The sequence below is a fragment of the Corvus moneduloides genome, chromosome Z (assembly GCF_009650955.1).
Source record: "Corvus moneduloides isolate bCorMon1 chromosome Z, bCorMon1.pri, whole genome shotgun sequence".
NCBI lineage: Eukaryota > Metazoa > Chordata > Aves > Passeriformes > Corvidae > Corvus > Corvus moneduloides.
In genome coordinates this window covers 38,918,431-38,939,726 of record NC_045511.1, presented here as the reverse complement: position 1 = coordinate 38,939,726, position 21,296 = coordinate 38,918,431, and the positions used below count along the sequence as shown (strand labels likewise).

The 21,296-nt window shown below is 42.8% G+C and overlaps 2 long non-coding RNA genes across 2 annotated transcripts; both read right to left on the bottom strand.

Annotated features, from left to right (window-relative positions):
- Positions 1 to 539: 539 nt before the first annotated feature.
- Positions 540 to 9,567, bottom strand: LOC116438459. Its single transcript, XR_004237757.1, has 2 exons — positions 9,453 to 9,567; positions 540 to 1,287 (listed from the first exon to the last, which is right to left on the bottom strand). It is a non-coding gene; the product is annotated as an uncharacterized LOC116438459 (long non-coding RNA).
- A 6,482-nt stretch (positions 9,568 to 16,049) lies between these two features.
- Positions 16,050 to 19,403, bottom strand: LOC116438594. Its single transcript, XR_004237834.1, has 2 exons — positions 18,226 to 19,403; positions 16,050 to 16,541 (listed from the first exon to the last, which is right to left on the bottom strand). It is a non-coding gene; the product is annotated as an uncharacterized LOC116438594 (long non-coding RNA).
- Positions 19,404 to 21,296: the final 1,893 nt, after the last annotated feature.

The following is a 21,296-nucleotide window of genomic DNA, read 5'->3' as shown; positions in this document are numbered from 1 at the left end:
GGCACTAACTCTGTCTCTGGTTCAGTCACCTGCAGAATGGGGAGGCTACTTTTCTTTAGAAAGGGTAAATGGTGAAGAAGCCATTTATTAAATACTCTTGTCTATTCAGCACTAAAAGATGTAAGAATAAACAGAAAAAAACCATACTCAGTTGTCTAAGTAAGGACAGACAGGCCAGTTCTTTCATTTTCCTTTCCTCACTATACTATTAATAACAATATAAATGTTTGTGCTTAGCATTTAAATATTTATACTATCAATGAAATCAAGCAAAATTCCCTATAAATATAAAACAATGGAAAATTTGAGCTCCAGACACTTGTTTTAAGAATCAGGCAATATTTAGGAACTTCAGCTTGACTCTGCTCCATCACAGTCTTCAAAACGAGCCTGTGCCTGGTTCAGTCCTCTGGATGCCAGCAAAATTGTTCAGAATTGCCATGAACAATACACTTAGCAAGCCTAATAAGCAGTTCCTTCCTGTCTCAGTTTCACATCACAGTTAAAGGTTAAGGAAATAAAATAAAGGAAATGTTAAAGGCTGTTACTAAATATTGCATTTTATTGCCAGCTTCATAACATTAGAGCAGACTCTACAGTGATGCCCTATCATCTCTTTCTTGGTGATTGGCTGTATTAAGTCATACTGCTACTTACTTTTAAGAACTATATTCCCACTAGTGTTCTTCATAATTTACATATCGTACATCAATGAAAATAAAAGTTCTGAAAAAACTTTCTCTACTTCTTCCTTCTATCCTCCTGCCCAACCTTGGGAAAAATTAAGTGTAGGCTGGAAAAATCACTGAGAACACAGAGACCCAGCTGCCAAATCCCTTGTTTAATTGAGAAACAAGTGGCCTGGACAAGTGGTTACACACCAAAATGGGCAAGGCAGGAAGTTTCTCATACACTTGCTCTGACATGGCTGCACGCGCCTCTGCCATGCACAATCTTCACTGAGCATCTGTGCCTCACTCAGAGCCTGTAAACCATGGCACCAGCCTGTTGTGAAGACCTTGCCAGCATTTATCACAGCCAAGCTCTTTCTTGTGTGCTTCATGGGAAGAACTGAGGTCAGGCATTGACGATGCTGCTGGGGTTGAGGAGGCACCATGGAGAGAAGGTTTGTTTGAGTCTTTAGAGTCCCTTTCCCAGGGAGAGACTGGAAAGGTAAAATAGCCTCAATGTTATTTTCAGAGAAAAACATGTGCACCCAAGGCACATGCTTTCAGATCAAGTCATCCAAAGGGTTTTCAAATCCAGGCAGGATCTTCAAGGCGGGAGCTGCAAATAAGAACAGGAAGAGATGGACAGTGTCTGATCTTAAACCTCTTTCAGAATAAACCTTGGCTGGATTTTGACACTAAGCCTGTCGGTGCTGCAAAGTGAAGGAGCCCAGCCAGGCAGATAAACTGAAGACATGGTACTCCCAAGCGTGTGGTAAAGCACAACAGCCTTGAAGTGGGAAAGTGGGGGTAAAGAATCCCTCCCAAAAGTGAGGTCAAAGGCTGAGCAGTCCTTCCAGGACAATACTTCCAGACGTCAGCTTTTGGGAAGGAAAGGAAAATACAGTGAAAAAACATCGTGCAGCTGCAGGGAAATACCAAGCACTTATTTTAGTACAAAATTAATGAAGTCAAGGAAAGATCCTGATTAAGTCTATTTTTTTAACATATTCCTAGGCTGAAAAATAATGCAGTGGTAAAGCAAAGATAAAGAGAAAGCCAGCTTACTCAGGACATTTACATTAGGTGGGATAAGTCCTTGCAAATGTGCAGTAGGGATTAATTGCACTTTTGCAGAGATGGACTAGATGACTTACTGTAACAGTTCTGGAGGTAGCTAACAGCCAGAATAAGTCATCTTGAAAATGCAGCAAGGAAGTTTAGTGTCGCAAAGATTCACAGCAGAAATGGCACTGTTCTTTTGCATGATAATAAGGAAAAGCACAAAGGGGTGAATTAAGGACAGTGGGTTGGTTTTGCATTTTAATTTCATGATTTTTGTCAGGTTATATTATAACTTAAATATTCTTAAGAGGTATGGCAATTTTGTTGACTGCAAAATTTGTATCTGTTTTATTTTTGCTTTTCTTTTTCTCCTGAGTAGGAGGGGGAAATATCTTATCACACATTATTAAATCCTAAGTGGCTGATGCAGCTTGGCAATAAGCCTTTTTACAGGGAAGAATGTTGGAAATAAGTCTGTTTAGTGTGTGCACTACATGGCCATATCACAATTATTTTTTCATGTAATCACCCAATCTTTATATAAGAATGATTTCTTTACCCTAGAGACTCAAAAAGCTCTCGGGGAAATGTATATTTAGACATCTCCAAAAAGTGACTTATTTACCCAGTTCAATACATTAAATCTGGAGATTAGATGATTCACCTGACAGACATCAAGGCCTCCCCAGGAACTGTTTCATTCTGATAAGCAAATGTGCATTTCATGCCTGCTTACCAGGGAGAAATAACCGTGTTTGCACAATATCTTGTAATGACTCTAAAGAGGTGTTTAAACATCACTAGCATTTTCAACTCCCTACACAAAAAGCAAACAAACACAAAGACAGTCGATATTGTCTCTATACAGTGGGGTATTCAGCTATGCTGGGGCTTTGATTCAGGGCTGCTGAGCATTTACGTCTCTGAGACATCTGCTGTCTTCAGACAGGCAGTCACTTTGTCTTCAGACTGGAGCAGGCAGCGGAGAGTCTACAAGGAAAATGTGCTTCTTAAAAATGTAATTGAGTCCTCTCGTTTAGGGTATTCTGACTGAGAGCACATGGCTGCTACTCATGTAAAGAAAAGCAACATTTCTACCAGAGTTGTTTATATAGGAAGAATGCTAGTCCAGGCTGTCTTTTCAAGGTGGCTTGAAAAAATTATGTGAAGTGCAGTAACTAAAAAGAAGGGAAAAATCAATTTCTTTGTTTAGCATGGGAAGCTAGATCAACCCTACAGCACAAGCTTATATTTTTCCCAGATGGTTATGTTTCCCCAAAGACAAACTCAGAACTGATTTTTTTTCCCAGCCCTCTAGAATTTAAAGAAGGGAAAAGGAAAGGAAAAGGAAAAGGAAAAGGAAAAGGAAAAGGAAAAGGGATAAGAATTCAGACAAGCCACCTAGATTCTGCAAAGGGAGAGTATGAAGAACAGTTTCCCAGCTGATGACTGTTCACACCACTTAAATAATTAATATCTACTCTGCCCAGTAGCAAGGTGAATGCCAGTGGTTTGGGCATCTCCAGTAGGAACATCAGGAGTTCCAGAGCATCTGAGTGGAAGAATGTGGAGCCTAGTTTCAGAGAAATATTAGATACTTTGGTGAGTAGCAACAGGGTGGCAATTTGCATAAGAGACTGACGATAATATTGATACTGTCACTTTCTGGAAATGGCAAACCATTTTTAGAATTCTAAGTGGAAACTATTCGATTTTTATTGAGCACATTATGAGATATTCAGTGCAGAGGCTGAAAACTGAAAACTGCAGGAGAATCAGAGGAGCACAAAGAGACAGGATCAAACCCAAAAAGCTAAGTAAAGATGCAAAGGATACATTGCTATCAAATTTTCAACTCAACAAGGCTTCTCCTTTGGGACTGCAGAAGGGAGATTTCACACATTGGGTAAATAGAGGCACCAGTATGGGAAAAGCCAGATTTTCAAATTGTGTTGAAACACAATGAAAAGGGGAAAAAATAAAATGCTATGGTTCCCTTGGCTTTATGACTACAAGAGGTACAAGCTTTGCTCTGCAAGAGGTACTCTGAATTACTCTGCTCATACAGGCTTAAATGTCCTTCTGCCCCAGTGCACCTTCTCTCCAAGCAAGTTCTTCCTTTTCTTCCTCTGCTTCAGTGTCAGTACAGACCACCAACTTGTTATAGTGTGGCTGTCCTCTTTCAAACTTCTCAGTGCTGGGGGTTCCAGTTTTGCCACCGTAGTTATAATGGATGTCCAATCACCGAACGGGGAGAATTAAAGTCCCTACATTAAATTATGTTTTTCAGTCATGAAATCATAGTATTTTGCTCTTATAAAACATAACATTTTTCATTCAAAGACCTCTGAGCTTCTAACTGATTGTTTAATTAAGTCACAAAATGTTCCTGTGATCTAGGAAAGTATTGAAATGGGTGAGTAAACTAGTATAGATGAGTAAAGTCATTAGTCAAGATGACTAACAGATGAGAAATATACTAATAAATGGTAATTGCAGTAAAACAAAATGAGCTTGTAACAGGTTAGAAGAGTGATTTTTAGAGAATAGTTCTGAACACCTACACTCTTTCATATCCAGCAGAAGCTGTGATCGTTCAGAAGTGTCTAAAAACCAGACTAGGTCTGATTTACCTGGGTGCACTGACATGGACAGAAGAGACGCTTTTGAAACAAAAGTGTGTATGTGGCGTAGGAACACAGGGCTGAACAAACCCCTTGAACAACTGGCTGAACTGAGTCCACTCGCTCACCTACACGGACAACCACAGAAACTGGGTTTAGCCTAGGAGTACCTACAGACCATATACTACTCACCACCCATCTCCAATGTCAGGCGTCATTTTAGATGCTACTGGCCCAGAATTCTGTCCTGAGTGCATCTCACTGTCGCTTGGCTCCAGTGGTTGGTATGTGATCCCCTTCCTGCATAGATATCTTTACTGAAACCACATGACCAAGACAACCATGGTTCTATTCGGTCATCCCATGCTTGGTTTCCCTGCACTCTATGGCTCACCAGCACTTTCTGCAGAAGTAACAGGAGAGAGGAGCAGAGAGAGAGGCAGCATCATTTATTTCCCCTGTTGAGTAGTGAGGGTACCAAAGGGCTGATAGATGCGGAGTAATGCTTAGGTAAGATTGACAACTATTTCCTCCTGCTTCATACACATAACCAGCACCCACCTGTTTTCCTCCCACCCAGAGATATTTTTGAAAGCTTCTTCTAGCAAATTTCTGCACCAAAATTAAACCCATATAGCAGTCAGCCTTATTGCCGTGTTCCCACGTCAGCTGTGTGTCATGACAACAGATGATAGAAATGCTGCTATTCAGGCTTCAGGGTGCATGCTTCTTTTTTTTCTCTCTCTCTCTTTTTTTTTTCTTTTTTTTTTTTCTTTTAAATTTTAATAGCTTTAAAAAGAGCTCTGAACAAAAGTGCTTGCTCCATGATGCAGCGCTGAGCTAAAGCACACAGGGCAGGTATACCTGCCCACATCCCAACAGGCAAAAATAAGTAGAGTGGGTGAGGTTTCCTGTGGCGCTGTGGGGGCTGAGGGAGAAACACTCTGAGGAGAAAAGGAGATGACAAGATAAGAGAAAATGGAGAGGCTGAAGCAGAAGTGCTTCCCTTCCCTGCACCCCTCCCCTGTGGGCCTTTAGCGGCAGGGCAGCTCTGTGCCCCACACATGGATGTCACTGTACTGCCCCATGTCCTAAAACTGGTCAAACCTCCCTGCTTTGGGATGCTCCTTGGCAGACTCCAGCCTGATACACCAGAAAGGGCCCTGTTTGCCTCACCCTGGTCTACAGTGAAGGAAGGGAGTTTTGAATTTCTAGGCAGGAAAATCTTGCTCTGCAAACATCATCTGAGTTATTCCATGGGAGTAAAGCACTAACAAATTAAAGCCTCCTCACACAAAACCGTGTTATTTCTACAAGACATAATTTCTCCCAGGTCAGACATGCAGATTCTCCTTTCTACTCAGTAACTCAAAATTTGTATATATGGCCTTGGTTTTGGTTGTGAGTTTTTGTTTGCTCTTGGTTTGCTTTGGGTTTGCTTTGGGTTTTTTGATGTACTGCTAGATCCTCAAGGAAGAAAAAGAAATGAGCCTAGTAAAAGCAGGTTCCCAGTTACTTAGGATCAGGCTATGCAAGGGCAGTCAGAAGCTCATAGAGGAAGGCTTTCCAGCTGGAACTGCTGCAGTTCACAGCTCATACTTCAGTAATCGTCACATTTGTTTCTGTTTCACAGCATCATAAAAGACAGCAAGCAACTCCTGAGCCAAGCAAGAATTTAAATATGTCTTTGAGGCCTTTCCCATTTAGAAAATCGCTTGTGTCTGTGTTTGATACTAAGGGCTGCTTCTGAATATAAATGCTTCCCTGAATCAGGGCTACACAAGTATCAGAAGCTCAGATCAAGGAGCTGATCTGTCCAAATCAGACATTAGAGGCATGATGAAATGCTGCAGATCTTCCCTTTAATGAAACTTAGTTTATGAAAACCCTTTAATAAAGCTGCAGTGAGTATATTTACATTCCCAAAAGAGAAGAGCTCTCTCTTGAAATGAAAAAAATTACCACAATTAATAATATACTGATATTCTTCATAATGCCAGTAGATTGCAAGTTTTTGTTGAGCTGTTCATCATTTTGAATTTCCATGCCTCTCTTTATTCCACAATCACATCTACACCCGCTGGGGCACTTTAAGGACTAAAATTCATTGCTGCATATTAAAAATAGCAAATGAATCTCATTATTTCTTTTGTACCTCCCCAGTTTATTCAGCATACAAAAGACAAAATCAATAGCATCCTGCCTGAGGAATAGGGTTATTTTTGTATTTTTTTTAATACTGCTGCAGATTTTTGGCTTTACTCTTGAAACTGTGATGCGCTGCACCAATATATTTTCGCTCTATGAGTTTTCGGATCATCTGCATTTTGCTGTGCTAAATCCCGGATGTTTAATATCAAGGAAAATAGTATTTATATCCCATTCATCTCTTTCTCCAGCATCTCCTGTGTATCTGCATGTTCATCTTTTATTGCCAAGAGTCTGAATATTCAGAAATACTCAGAAATTTTCTTCTCAGAGGTGCAGATCCAAGTAAGCACCTACACCTAAGCTTATGTATAATTTCAGATAAACTTGGGCTTGCGCGGCTGAGGTGCACCATTGAGCTGAGAGAGACATAATAGGATAAAGGAGAGAGGGGGTGTTCCTATGGGATCTACCTTTTGGGGAGAGCTGGGACTCATAGACCTGGGTAGAATTGCTAGAGTTGGTCTGCTTCTTATTTTAGAAAAGGAATGTGATATTTCCTTTCCTTCCATCTTTCAGCACTTCCACTGTTGCCCACTGTTTTCAAACAGCTGTAAGTGGAAGAAAATTATTCAGGAAACAGTATTTTTAACACCTAATGATGTGTGTCATCCAGGTGACCTGTATGTGTCTAGATTTTCAATATATCAGTTCACTTTTTTTTTTTTTTTTTTGCAGTTTATTCCCCTTTGCATTTACTGCTTTTTTTTTTCCCATCCACTTTGTCTATTTTTTTTTTTTAAGATGAAAGCAAAGCAAGTTCAGTATTTCAACCATGCTAAGTCTTTTTTAATATAATCTCCCTCCTGATTTATTAACAAATGGACTTTCTATCAAGTACTGCTGTTTCCCCAGCATCCTGGTAAAATACTTTCTATTTGTCATCATGTATCTGAGAGAGGCAATCCACTTTGCTCTAACTGTCCTCTTTTCTCTGAAATCATCAGCTGCATAATTACTCTACACACATGGATTCCTGTATTGCCCAAAACCACTAGTTCAAGTTATTGATTTTATTATTCTTGATCCAGAAACATAAGACTTTCCATTTTATGACAAAATTCTTTCTAGTGTAACTTTTTGGATATGTTTTATTATTCGCTTTAGTTTTAAGGCAGAACAGAAAATACAAAAAATACACTTTTTCCTTCTTTCACCATTTCTTCTGGGACTTTTCCCTGAAATGTGAACAGACTTTGCCAGTAAAGAAAAGCAGATGTTTTGCAACAGTCTTCACAATTTTAAGTCCCTGACAAGCTATACAGCGTCCATGTGTCCTGTGCAGCAACCATTATATGAATATCTTTACTTACAATGAGGTGCAGTGAAATTAATATGAATGTGTACCCCAGTAAACTAATCTTCTTCCTGTTTGGAAAAAAAAATGAGCTTCTCTTTGCATTTCCATACATATTTTCTCCCCTTGGAAAACTGATTACAAGGAAACCACATACATATTTACAGTGATGTGAATTTGTGATAGAATTTGCAAAGATTTTAGTTTTATTTCTTTGACTTCTGCCTATTTTATGACTCAGGTAGCTACATGATGATGTGTCTAAGCTCCGACTAAATGTTTACAAATTTGGAAAAAAATAGAGATCTACTATAAACTTATATTAATTTATCTTGAATGCACTTCAGATGCACTAACTGATTGCATCTCAACCAATGTACGCAAAGAGGAGTCATCCTTGAAAGGTATCTTGACTTCTTCTTCCTTTAGAAAGTACAATCATTATCAGTTTGCTTCTGCTTCCTTTTTCCTTTCACTGAGGCAATGTTTGTTCTCTCTATAAAATTGAACCAAACAATGCTATTATGTGAGTCATCAGAAAAGAGCAGCAGCACTAGTACACGGTTGTTGATGGTGATCAGTCTGAATTGCTTACTGGCCCCCTGCCGATCTCTTGGAAACTCAGGCACTTGGAGGACAACTGGAGCTTACTTGTTTGGGGAACTTGGTGTCTTGCTGCCCATAAGAAAATAAGCAAAACCAGTTTTACCTGAGAACTAGGTTTGCATACCCAAAACATTGCAAGTCTAACACTGCAGATTTTCCTTATCTGACTGCAAAACATCAAACGCTAATAACAGAAAGTGAAGGTGGCTCCCTTCTAACTATAATACAGGATACATCCCTAGCTAGTGCAGAATACACCTAATTTTGCTAGATGTTGAGAGATGTCATGCTGCCACATCAAAATGTTTCCTATTGTCCTTAAATTGATAGTTCAATCCACTTGCCATCAAACAGCAAAAGTAGCCTTCCTGCTTTTATCTCACTATGAAAGGAAAAAAAGAGCAGATACATGTGGCAGTAATTCTTACATCCCATAGCCAGGTTTTTTTGGTATGAAGAATAGCATACTATCAGCACAGCAGTAGGCAAAGAGAACAAGAAAAGAAAATTCAGTGTCTTTGAGATTTTACTATGCAGAAAATCTCTTCTTGTTTCTCTCTAACACTTCTAATGCTGCCATCTGAGTTAGAACCTCACATCCTTGTGGAGTTGGACATCTGACAATAGTTGGAGTAAAAAGATTTTGAGGCACACATCATCAACATGTACATAAAAAATTAGAAGGCCTAAACAATTCCAAACAATGCAAGGAAATTACTGAAATTAAAAAGGATTGAGAAATATGTTCTCCTTCCTGAATCAAATGTCAGTGTGAAAGAAATTCAGCAGACCTCTGCAGCTTACATTACAGTAAGATTGTCGTTCACGGATGTGTTCTGCAGATTCTACTAGTCAGCAATAAAGATTTGTTTTTCTATATTAAAGCAGAGAAAAGGGGGAATCACAATACTGAAGCACCACTTTTAGGTTCCTAAACGGAAATTAAACACAGCAGTACAGGCAAATTAGCAATATTTTACGCACCTAACAAATCGTAACAGAGAACTTCGCTGAGCCTGTTACCCGACAGGGCGCAGGTGGCATCGCTCCTGCGGGCAGGGGCTGGCCCGGGAGCGGGAGCGGCGGGAGCGGGAGCGGCGGGAGCGGGAGCGGCGGGAGCGGGAGCGGCGGGAGCGGGAGCGGCGGGAGCCCGGGACGCCGAGCGGCCGCGCCCCGGCACCGGCGGCGGCGGAGCGCCCTCTAACGGGGAGCGGCGGCGCTGCGGCAGCGGCGGGGCTGCGGCACGGGCTGCGGGGCTGCGGGCGCTGCTGCTCAGGGACGCTCCCCTGCCCCTCTCTGCCCCCGCCCCGCCGGCAGGAGACTCCTCGAGGCTTCATCTCGCCCCAGCCTTCTCCGAGCCGTGCGTGTTTATCCTCTCGTACACGGAGGGAGGGTGGGAAAGTGCCACTGAACGGGAAGATTTTGCAGCATGCTGTGATCTCCCAGGGATTTTTGGCAGGTTCTCATTTCCTCGGGGAGCCAAGAACATTTTGTCTCTGCATCTCATATACTTCTCTCTTGTCTTCGATGCCGTGTGGTCTCGAGGGGCAGCGCTGCCTGGAGGCAACTCAGAGGGGCTGGCGGCTTCTACGGCGCTCGGGTCCCAAGCCATGGGAAGCGTAAGGACAAAAGTCCAGGGCGCAAGGGTATGTGGTGGGATGCCGGCAGCAGGGGTGGATGTGGGTGACTCCAGGTGTTAGAGGCTTTGGCCTCTAGGCGTCTAGGCCTTATGAAAAGGATTTTTGGGAAGTAAGAGACATACCTGGCAATTCTTCCACAATAAAATAAAAAAGTTCCAGATAACAAGCATAGGGTAAAGGGCCTGGCCAGACGTTTTAGCAGAAATTTGTAACTCTGGCGGTCAAAACAATACATTCTGGGTCAATACAGAGAAGCCAAGTTACACTCACCCACTGACACAGGCCCACACCCCTCATCAATGCAGGCACATACAGATGCCAGGGGTTGACTCCCTTCCCAGGGCTCAGGAATGTCTCTCACCACTTGTCAGCTTCTCTCTGCCAGCATAGATGAGCCTTTTATCCATGCTGGTGATGCACTATCATCCTTTGCTGGAAATCCCCAAGCCTGTTGTGGCATTTCTGCCACTCATCAAGCTGTACCCTTAGTCCCAAACACACATCTCCTGGAGACACAGCAGGCACCAGAAACACTCTCAATGGGTTCCCTGCACCGAGAGGAGATGAGAGGAGGTGTGAAACCAGACCTATATCTCACTATATCAGCTGGATTCGGCTCCTTTATCTGCAGGGGCCAGCAAGGGGGAGGGGAAAGAGAGGCTGGTGCCACACACAACCTCCCGTGCTCATTCACAACCTACAGCTCCCACTACAGGAGTGGTCACACTCCTGTGGGCACCAGTGGTCTAGGAAAAGCAACTTTCAACCCATTTTGTGGGTAAAAATGGAAGAGCCTGGAGAACAAAGGCTATTATTAATTCCCATCTGTTGAAAGGAGGCTGCAGCTGTTTTGAGAGGTTTTCCTGCAAGCTATGCAGATCTGCTCAGAATTTTAATGGTTGTTTACCAACCAAAGCATGCCATTGAAAGAGCAAGATGTTTCCAAGCAAACATGGTGTGAACGTCATTTCAGCCTAGAAATAAATCTCTTCTTTCTCACAAACATTTTTCTAGGTGAGAAAAGATGGTTTTGTATTTTATTCTTCCACTTTTCAGCTGTTCTTTTTTTAACTCATCCTTTGCCATCAAAGAAGCATAGAGGAGAAGAGATATCTTGAAATATGCAACGCAATTTTGCACACACATAAGACCTAGAAACCCCAAACATTCTGTGTAGTCACTGTAGGTAGCCCTACAAAATACTGGTCTGCAGCTGGAGTAGTAAGTGCCAGTAAAACTGATAAATGTCCAAAGAACCTAGCAAGCCCTGAAGAAAAACACTGCATATAGAAGGTCAAAAAAAGAAAAAGGCTTTGTTATATTCACATAAATGACAAGACATAGGACAGGCTTTTTACCTTACATTTTCTGCAGAGGCCATATCTTCAAGGGGATTGTTATTGCTAAGAAATTAACATGTCTTTAGCCAAACTCTCTAGTGTGTGTTATTTATATCAGAAATTAAATCTCTGCAACCATGCCTGTGTTTTATGGCTGTGTATAACTAAAAGGCCTGCTTCTGTAATATTAATACATGCAGTTTGTCTGTGACATGTATATTGTACATAGCAGAAAGAAGCAATACAGAAATGCCTCAGATAGATACAAAAAAAACCCCTAAAGGTTTTTCACTACAACACATTAGAAATCCAAGATCTTTTTCTTTATCCCAGTGGTCTTTAAACTGCCTGACTTGCAGAAGGTATTTACAGCTGAAATGACAGTCCCTAAACACAGCCTAGCATTCCTGGTATCACTGTTGTAACTGGGGGATGGGAAAGATCCACTATCACCCACCATTTAGCCAAAAAATTATGACCATCCTGCATTTAAAAAAGACTATGCCTGAGAAACTGAAAAGACAAGAGACTTAAGTGACATAGTAAATGCTCACCAGGAAATGACCAGGAAACTCGTATAACATAGAGGCAATGCAAAGGAGAGGGTTGGACAGCCTGCTGCTATTCCATCAGGTCATGCAACTGAAAATATTAGTGAGAAAATTAAACTATTTATCTTTCACTAAGACAGAACTGAAAAGCAATCTGGACAGTCTGACCTTCTAATCTAAGTCAACACATAAACAATAAAAATGGACTAATATTTCAAGGAATTTTGTTTTAATGACTGTGGGGGTTCAAGTTACCATGGGGTGTTTTCCTGTAATATGATAGAAGCTCACTAAATGGTCATTATTTTGACTTCTGGTAATGGAGGCACCAAAGCTCTCTGTGTCTTATGTTTCTGTTACAGGGATCCAAAGGCTACTGAGATGGGTTTCACTCATATAGACTTGAATTTATTTTCTCTTAATAAATGATAACCTACAGTTTTGCATAACAGCAGTGCAAAGTGAATTTCTGCTTTGTGGTAGCTAATTCATGGCAACTAGCTTCTAAGACAGTATGTGAAAGTGAACAGCTCTGAACTAGTATTAGGAATTATTAAATACACTTTTTAAGAAATATAACACTTTCCCATTCCTTACAAATAATTTTTCTGTTCTGAAGTTCAGTCTCCATCATAGCACAGACAATGACTGAAATAAGTGTTAAAAAAGAAACACAAACAGATGGGAAATCAGGGGAGTGATAAACACAATGAAGTAAATCGCATGACCTAAATTCACCAGAGATATCAACTGAGTAAGCCAAGGTAAGAAATCACCTCTCACTTCCCAGTGTTTGCTTTATTAAGAGTGTTGATGCCCACCCATCTTTCAGAAATGTTAACTAGGATTTGGTGATATAATCCAGCCACCACCCAATCTTTTTTATGCATGCTGGCATCCATGATCTCAACAAATCCAGGCCCTTTGATTTACTATGACATAATATCAAGAAAGCACATTACCTGAAAACAACCTCATTTAATACATCTTTGATTTTGCCAGTGCATTGTCTGCATGCACGTACAGGTAGACAGATAAATCATAGAATCACAGAATTGTTTGTGTTGGAATGGACCTCCACAGATCACAAAGTCCAACACTCCTACAGTCAGGAGGGACATTTTCAGCTAGATCTAGGGGTCTGACCAACCTGACCTTGAATGTTTCCAGGGATGGGGTATCTACTAGCTCTCTAGACAACCTGTGCCAGTGTTTTATCATCCTGATCATAAAAAATTATTAGATCTAATCTAAATTGACTCTCTTTCAGTTTAAAACTGTCACCCCTCATCCTATCACAACAGATTCTGATAAAGGTTTTGTCCCCGTATTACTTGTAGGCCCCTTTCAGTAACTGACAGGCTGCAACGTGGTCTCCCTGGAGCTGTCTCTTCCCCTGGTTGGACAACATGAGTTGTCTCAGTCTCTCTTCGTAGGAGAGGTGCTCCAGGCCTCAATCCTCTTGGTGGCTCTGCTCTGGACCTGCTCTAACAGGTTCATGCCTTTCCTGTGCTAAGGACCCCAGAGTTGGACAAGCACTTCAGATGGGTCTCATCACAGTGGATCAGAGAGGCAGAATAACTCAACCTGCTGGCCACTCCTCTTTGATACAATTGACTTTCTGGGCCGAAGGTGCACATCGTCAAGTCAGGTCCAGCTTTTCACTCATCAGCACACCCATGTCCTTTTTTGCAGAGCTGTTCTCAATGAGTTCTTCTCCCAGTCTGTATTTATGTCTGGGGTTGCCCCAACCCAGGTTGCAGCACCTTACACTTGGCCTTGATAAATCTCAAGAGATTCCCATGGGCTAACTCCTTGAGCTTCTCCGGGTCCCTCTGGATGGCATCCTGTCCCCAGGAATGTCAACTGCACCACTCAGCTTGATGTCATCTGCAAATTTGCTGAGAGTGCACTTGACCCTGTGTCATTGATGAAGACATTAAACAACACTATTCCCAATACAAACCCCTCAGGGACCCCACTTATCACCGATCTCCATCCACTGAGCCACTGACCTCTGGATGCAACAATCTAACCAATTCATTATCCATTAAATAGGCTACCCATCAAATCTGTATCTCCTCAATTTAGGGAGAAGGGTGCTGTGGAAAACCATGTCAAAGGCCATACAGAAATCCAGACGGATGATATTCGCGGCTTTTGCCTTGCCCACTGCTGTAGTCATTCCACAGTAGATTTGCTCTCACAAGGGAGTCTCCCTTTCAGTTGCCCAGAGCCAGTGCTCTGCATCCCAGTGCAGTTAGACTTCAAGTGCTGTGGGAATGGGCAGGTAGCAGTGAGCTTATCCATGTCATCCCACTGAACGAGCTCCACTCTTTCTTACACAAAACTTGTCCAGAAACCAGGGCTGAATGGTTTCCTAAAAAGCATGAACCACAGGAGCAGTAGAAGGCATCCTTATTTCAAGATGTGAGAGCTCATTGTCAGACTGTTGCAATGCCCTGGGAAATACCTTCTCTCACACTGTTTCTGAATCTGTCTTCTCAACCTCAAAAACCTTAGCACTCATTGAATTCCTTCATCCTTACAGTGTCTCAAAACCATGCCATCTAATCTGTGTGTGCCACCTAAAACACAGCTCATGCACCTTGTCACTGCTGCCACTTGGGACAAAACAATGCATGGTGCTAGTCACAGCTGTAGGGCTTGGACACACAACATGGGTCGTGACATGGAGAACCAGGGAGTCCCAGCAAGAGCTCTGGCACTTTTACATGGGGAGCAAAGAAGGTATGACCTGAGGTGTAGGAGACAAGCATCCTTTGGGTCTAAAGAGAAATTCTCATGTGCAGTCAAGGGATTTTGTGCTCAAGGAGGATTATGGGTCTTCACTGCTACAGCCAACACAAAAAAAGGAAGAGCCTCTCTATCAAATGAGCTATGGTAAAGAGTTGCCAAGAGTTGGCAGCAGGGGATTCAGGGGTGGTTTCCATGAGGAGAGGTCAGGGACTGCCCCATGCCCAACATGGATTGTTCCAGCCAGTGCTAAAATGGCACCCCCACTGGCCAGAGGTAAGCAGTCCATCAGCCCAGCTGGTAGTGCCTCTGGAAAAATATATGTAAGAAAGGGTAAAAAACAACTCATACCAGTTTTGAGAGAGGTGAGTGAGAAATATGTGACAGCAACAGCCCTGCAGACACCAAGGTCAGTGCAGAAGGAGAAGGAGGGGGTGGTCCAGGTAGTGGAGAAGAGGCTACCCTGGGTGAAGACCATGGAGAAGCAGGTGTCAACCCATCACAGCAAATATTTACTCCTTGTCTGAACCACCAAAAAATACGGTTGGTGTTTACATGCAGGGGTGGTAACACACCTGTTTTCTTTGTTCAGAGAAGTCCATGGATGTCTTCCAAATGTCTTTCAGAAATATCTTGCAAAAGTGAAAGCAAGCCCATGTCAGTGTACACGTTGCTGTAGAAGTACAGAGGTTCTGCAAAAGCCGAAAATATTTACCTCATCCTATTCTTATTTGGACACTTACACAAGAGACTCATGCAGAGGCTCATGAGGTAGACCTGTTGTATCATTGACCACATGAATTGTAGCTTAATGTGTTTTCCCAAAGGACCTTATGGGCCAGATTACATCTCCCATGAAGTCTGCAGTCAGACAGCAGTAGGCTGTTAGCTGGGGAAGGACAACACTGCATCATGAGAGCTGAACAGAACAATATTCCCAGGCAGCAGCTTGCCACAGTAGGGAAATCCAACTTAATTTACTTAATAGGGCAGAAATATTAGGCATTGTTTGAACAAAACAAAATATTTCAAAGCCACTTGGGTTGACCTTATGTGAAATATTAATATGTCATATCTGAGACAAATGGAAAACTTCCTGATACAATGTTATTTTTTAGAAACTGCACTTCATACTGTAAAACCATTTAAGAAATCCTGACTAGTTTCTTTGACCAAGAAGAGTCTGTCCTTTTCTTGTTCATGACTATATTTCAAATGCTATAAACATCAACTTTTACTTGGAAGATAACATCATGTTAAAATTCTAATTAAAGCAAACAAGACATAAGAGTGTTTAGCATAGACCTTTTTATTCTAGATAGGCCAAGTCATCAATTTAAAACAGGAACAGGCCGAATAAATATGACAAAGTAGAAATTAAAAATTGTCTTTTAGATACACTCTGCCATTTATTCAAAACAGACCAAGCAGAACACCTGGCTCCTTAATATAGAACAGTAGTTGGGTCAGCTCCACTAAGGGAAATTGATTTCAGCAGAGATGATCTTGGAAAAAAAAGTAATTTCCAAAAAAAGTCATATGGAATCACTTGTCATTCCCTCCTCTTCCTTTTCAAATCTGCTTCAGGGAAAAATTTTCAGGAGCATTCAAACGTAGTTTTAAACACAGCTTCCTTGTGTCTGCTTCCAACAGAATACTTCATGCTCTACTTCTGATTAAAGGATCTGTACCCATCAGGTTTATACAAACACCACATTTCATGGTTTCCAGATTCCAGTTCTAATTCCTTCAGCTACTGTTGGTCTCCTTATTATTCTTCACCTCCTGTAAAACAAATTACTACTTCACATGAAATCATCCACTTAATGTCCAAATTCAGAAAAACAATTGCAGCAGAAGGAATGAAAAATTAAGATCTCAATGTTATTTGATTTTAATTATTAATTAGTTATTTGGTTTTAATCACTGAGTATGGTTCTGTGAAGACACAGTTAAGGGCCTTTCCCCATCCATTAACATTCACAGCACTGCTGAATTCAGTTTCAGTTTCAGTGGCTGGTTAAGAGTCCAGTATCTTGTAAGGTCAAATATTTTCTTGGTCCCATAGTGTCACGGTTTCACACTGGCCCAATGCCATGCACTCACAAAAGCCACTTGTTCATCCTCCCCTGCCACAGCTGGGCAGAGGAGAGGAAAAAATTAACAAAGTGTTCGTAAGTTGAAATAAGGACCAGGAGAAACCACCCCAAGGGCAAAACAGGCTCAACTTAAAGTTGCAAAGTGAATTTATTGCTAACAGGGTCAGAGGAGGATAATGAGAAGTAAAATAAGCCCTTAAAACACCTTTTTCCCCCAGCCCCTCTCTCCTTCCCACTGACAGCATACGGTACAGGGCAGGGGGGTTTGGTCAGTTTGTCACCCAAGGTTTTCTTCCGCTGTGCAGGGAGAGAAATCCTTCCCCTGCTGCGTCATGGAGTCCCTCCCACAGGAGGGAGTTCTCTGTGAACTTCTCCAGTGTGGCTCCAATCTTACAAGCAACAGTTCTCCCAAAACTGCTGCAGTGTGAACTCCCCCCATGGGCAAACAGTCCTCCCAAAACTGCTGCACCGTGGGTCTCTCTTTCCACGAGGTGCAGTCCTCCAAGGACAGGCTGCTCCAGCCTGGAAGCAGGGACCCCCTCTCTCCACCGTGTCTTCCACTGGATCACAGCCCCCTCCAGGCATCCACCCTCTCCAGCACAGGCACCTCCCCCACAGGCTGTGGATGGATCTCTGCATTCCCTGTGGATCCCCATGGGCTGCAGGGGCCCAGCTGCTTCACCATGGTCTTCACCACGGCCCACAGAAGAATCTCGGCTCCAGCACCTGGAGCACCTCCTCCCCCTCCTTCTCCTCTGACCTTGTTTCCCTCACATGTTCTCACCTCTTCCTCTTGTGCACTTTGTTTTGATTTTCTTCTTAAATGCATTATCACAGAGGTGTTACCAATCTCTCTAATTGGCCCAGCTTTGGCCAGCAGCTTGTCCATCTTCAAAGCCGTCAGAGATTGGCTCTGCTGGACATGGTGGAAGCTTCCAGCAGCTTCTCACAGAAGCCACCTCTGTGGCCCCCTGCTACCAAAAACCAGGCCGTGCAAAACCAATACACATAGGCAGAGATTAATTTGGTAGGAGACCAAAACTGCAAGTTGGATGGTAAAACTTCTGCTTTGACAGAAAACAAAATCTCCAGCTCAGGAAAACAGAATCAGACTGATCTCTGTCATGACATTTCAAGAAATCCAAGTTTACATCTTAGAATTGCTTGGGTGTTGTATAACCACCCTAAATGAATCATTATGTTTCTGTTCTGTAAACACAAGATAAATGAAATCACTTCCTTCACCTTTCTTCTGCCTTGCCTTCTTGTATGTCTTGCTTCTATCTATCATGCTTCTTAGGAAGGACAAACTTAATTTCTTTTCTCAGAAAGTTTTACAGAATCACAGAATGGTTAAGGTTGGAACAAACCTCTGGAGGTCCAAGCTTGATACTCAAACAGAGTTCTCTACAGCAGGTTTCCAGGTCCATATCCAGAGAGCTTTTGAAGATCTCGAAGGAAGAAGAGTCCACCACCTTTCTGGGAAACCTGTGCCACTGAGAAGTCAGAGTATATATATCTTTAGAAACGTTTTTTAAGCTTCTTAAGTAGGCTTATAGAAAATTAGCACATTGCCTAGCACAAAGAGCCCTCTCCTTGTCTGGTGGACAAGTGATGGCTACCTAAAATAAAGAACAAGAAGAGCACAAGGGTTTGCCATCATGGCAGTGTTTGGGATCCAGAAACAAGTCACTTCAATAAAAGATTATGCATGTAATCGTGTTGTCACACATGAGGATTTATAGTGTTTATCTGCTTAACGGTATTTGACTCACTTCAGTTGCTCCTCAACAGCTGGACAGCAGTAGAGGTTTCAGTGCCTGCCTAATGAAGAAGGGCTTGAGAATCACTATTCTAACCCTGTGCAAGGAAACATACACATTACTAATATCAGATGCCACATACTAAGTTGTACTGCTGTAAAACATACAGATTGTGTGTTGCCTCAGACATATCCATTCTAGCTTCAAATTTGGCAGAAAATCAAGGTGGTTTTTGGCCAGGTAGCGATCAGCAGGAATACAGCTGTTCTCTTGGAAGTCTGGGGGCAAGGCTTTGCTCCTAGCATCAGCGGAAAAGTCACTTTTTCTTTCTAAGATTGCTTCCTTCACACAGTTGCCTATTTGGATTGCAGGTAACATGGGGCTAGGTTTGCATCACAGTCCAGGTGGTAGTTTTTAGTAATAGTTTTGGCTGCAATCTCTCCTTTCCAATTCAAATAGGGATTTGCATTAAATCATTCACAAAGAACAAAGCTTTTTCAAAAGACTGAGACTTTGGGTTTCACATAATTACAGAATGGGTAAGGGAAGGGAAGGGACATTGGGTCATCTGGTCCAACCTCCCTTCTCAAGCAGGGTCATGCAAGACATGGCACAAAATTGTGTCCAGACAATTCTTGAATTTCTCCAGTGAAGGAGACTCCCCAAACTCTCTGGACAATCTGTTTCAGTGCTCTATCACTCACGTGGTAAAGTTCTTCCTCATATTCAGGTGGAATTTCCTGTGCATCAGTTTGTGCCTGTTGCCTCTTGTCCTATTGCTTGGCGCCACCGAGGAGAGCCTGGATCCATCCTCTTGACACTCCCCCTTCAGATACTCAGACATTGATGAGGTCGCCTCTCTGTCATCTCTGCTCGAGGCTGAACAGGCTCAGCTCCCTCAGACTTTCCTCATAAGAGAGATGCTCCAGGCCCTTAATCATCTTTGTCTGCTGGTCTCTCTCCAGGAGCTCCATGTCTCCCTTGTGCTGAGGAGCCCAGAACTGGACACAGCACTCCAGAGGTACCTCACAAGGGCACAGTAGAGGGGCAGAATCACATCCCCTGACCTGCTGGCAATGCTCTTCCTAATGCACCCCAGGACACCACTTGTTGCTGGGGGTGGATAACCCGGTGTGCCATGACCCTCCTAGAAAGAGTGTCTTGCAAGGAACAGCTCTTCCAGGGGTGGTGGCAGGCTTCCCTGGGCAACAAGTGATTTCAGGTAGCGTAGCAACTTCTCAGCTAGAAGTGATATAAGCTCTTGTGATTCAGCCCTTTGTGAAATCACCCAAGGCAAACTCGGGGATAGAGAGACAGGAGCCTTGTATAGCACTTCCACAGAGGTAGCCTTTATTGTCCAGCAGTTCTTGTGAAGGGGTGGCTAAGGGACAAGGCTCCCTGCATCAGGGCCAGGGGGCAGAGGTTATATGGGGTAGGCAGGAGATGGAGTAGAAACCAGCTAGCCAACTGGGTACAGGCTGTTACCATATAGAAACAAGGCATGCTGGGGGTGGTTCACTTTCTCACCGTGACCCAGAGGAAGGTTGCTTATCTCTGGGGAAGATCGTTTTGCCCTCCGGCCTCTCTTCTCCAAGTGAGAGCAGAGGGCTCCTGTGCCAAGGGCTCACAGCCCTCCACAACCATTGGCCTTCTTGGACCCCAGGGCACACTGCTGGCTCATGGACAGCTTGTTGTCCACCAGGACCCCCAGGTCCTCCTCAGAGCTGCTTTCCAGCAGATCAGCCCAAGCCTGTGCTGGTCCCTGGGGTTATTTCTCCACAGTGCAGGACCCCTGCATTTGCCTTGACTGAATTTCAGAAGGTTACTCTTTGCCTGTCTCTTCACCCTGTTGAGGTCCCTCTGAATGGCTGCACTCTGGGATATTGGCCACTGCTCCCAGCTTTGTCTCATCAGTGACCTGCTGAGGAGGCATCTGTCTCTTTGTCCAAAGGTTGAACATGTTAAACAGTACTGGGCCCAGTACTGCCCCTTGGGGGACATCAGTAGAGACAGGCCTCCAACCAAATTCTGTGCCACTCATTACAACCGTCTGGGATCTGCTGCTCAGCTGGTTCTCAATCCATCTCATTGTTCAGTCGTTTAACACACCTGCTGAGTTTGCCTATGAGGATGTTATGAGAGACAGCATCCAAAGCATTGCTGAAGTCAAGGTAAATCATATCCACTGCTCTCTCTTCAGCCATACTGGTTGTTGTTTCATTGTACAAGACAATGAGGTTGTTCTAGCATACTTTTTCTTTAGTGAGCCCATGCTGACTCCTCCGGATTACCTTCTTGTGTTCCATGTCTTGCCTCAACAAAAACAATCAATAGACAAATAAACATCCTTCAGTGTCTGTTTTTATGTAGTAGGAAGAAAAACTGATATAAACTTAAAGATTGCATTCATTTAGCTGGTGTGGGATTAATTTGCTGTGGACAGCCCCTCTCCAGCTGTCAATAATACCTAAATATGTATCTGTGTCTGTATCTTTTTGTCTGTATATATACCACTAAACAGCTGCAAAGAATACAAGTGTCATGTTAAATGCCAATCATTTAATCAGTTTATGTGCCCATAATTCCCATAAATAGTATAATTAGCAGCATTATTGCAAACAGTGAGAAACTTTTGCTGTGCAGTGGCTTTTTGCTAAGGGTAACAGAACTCCTGAAAA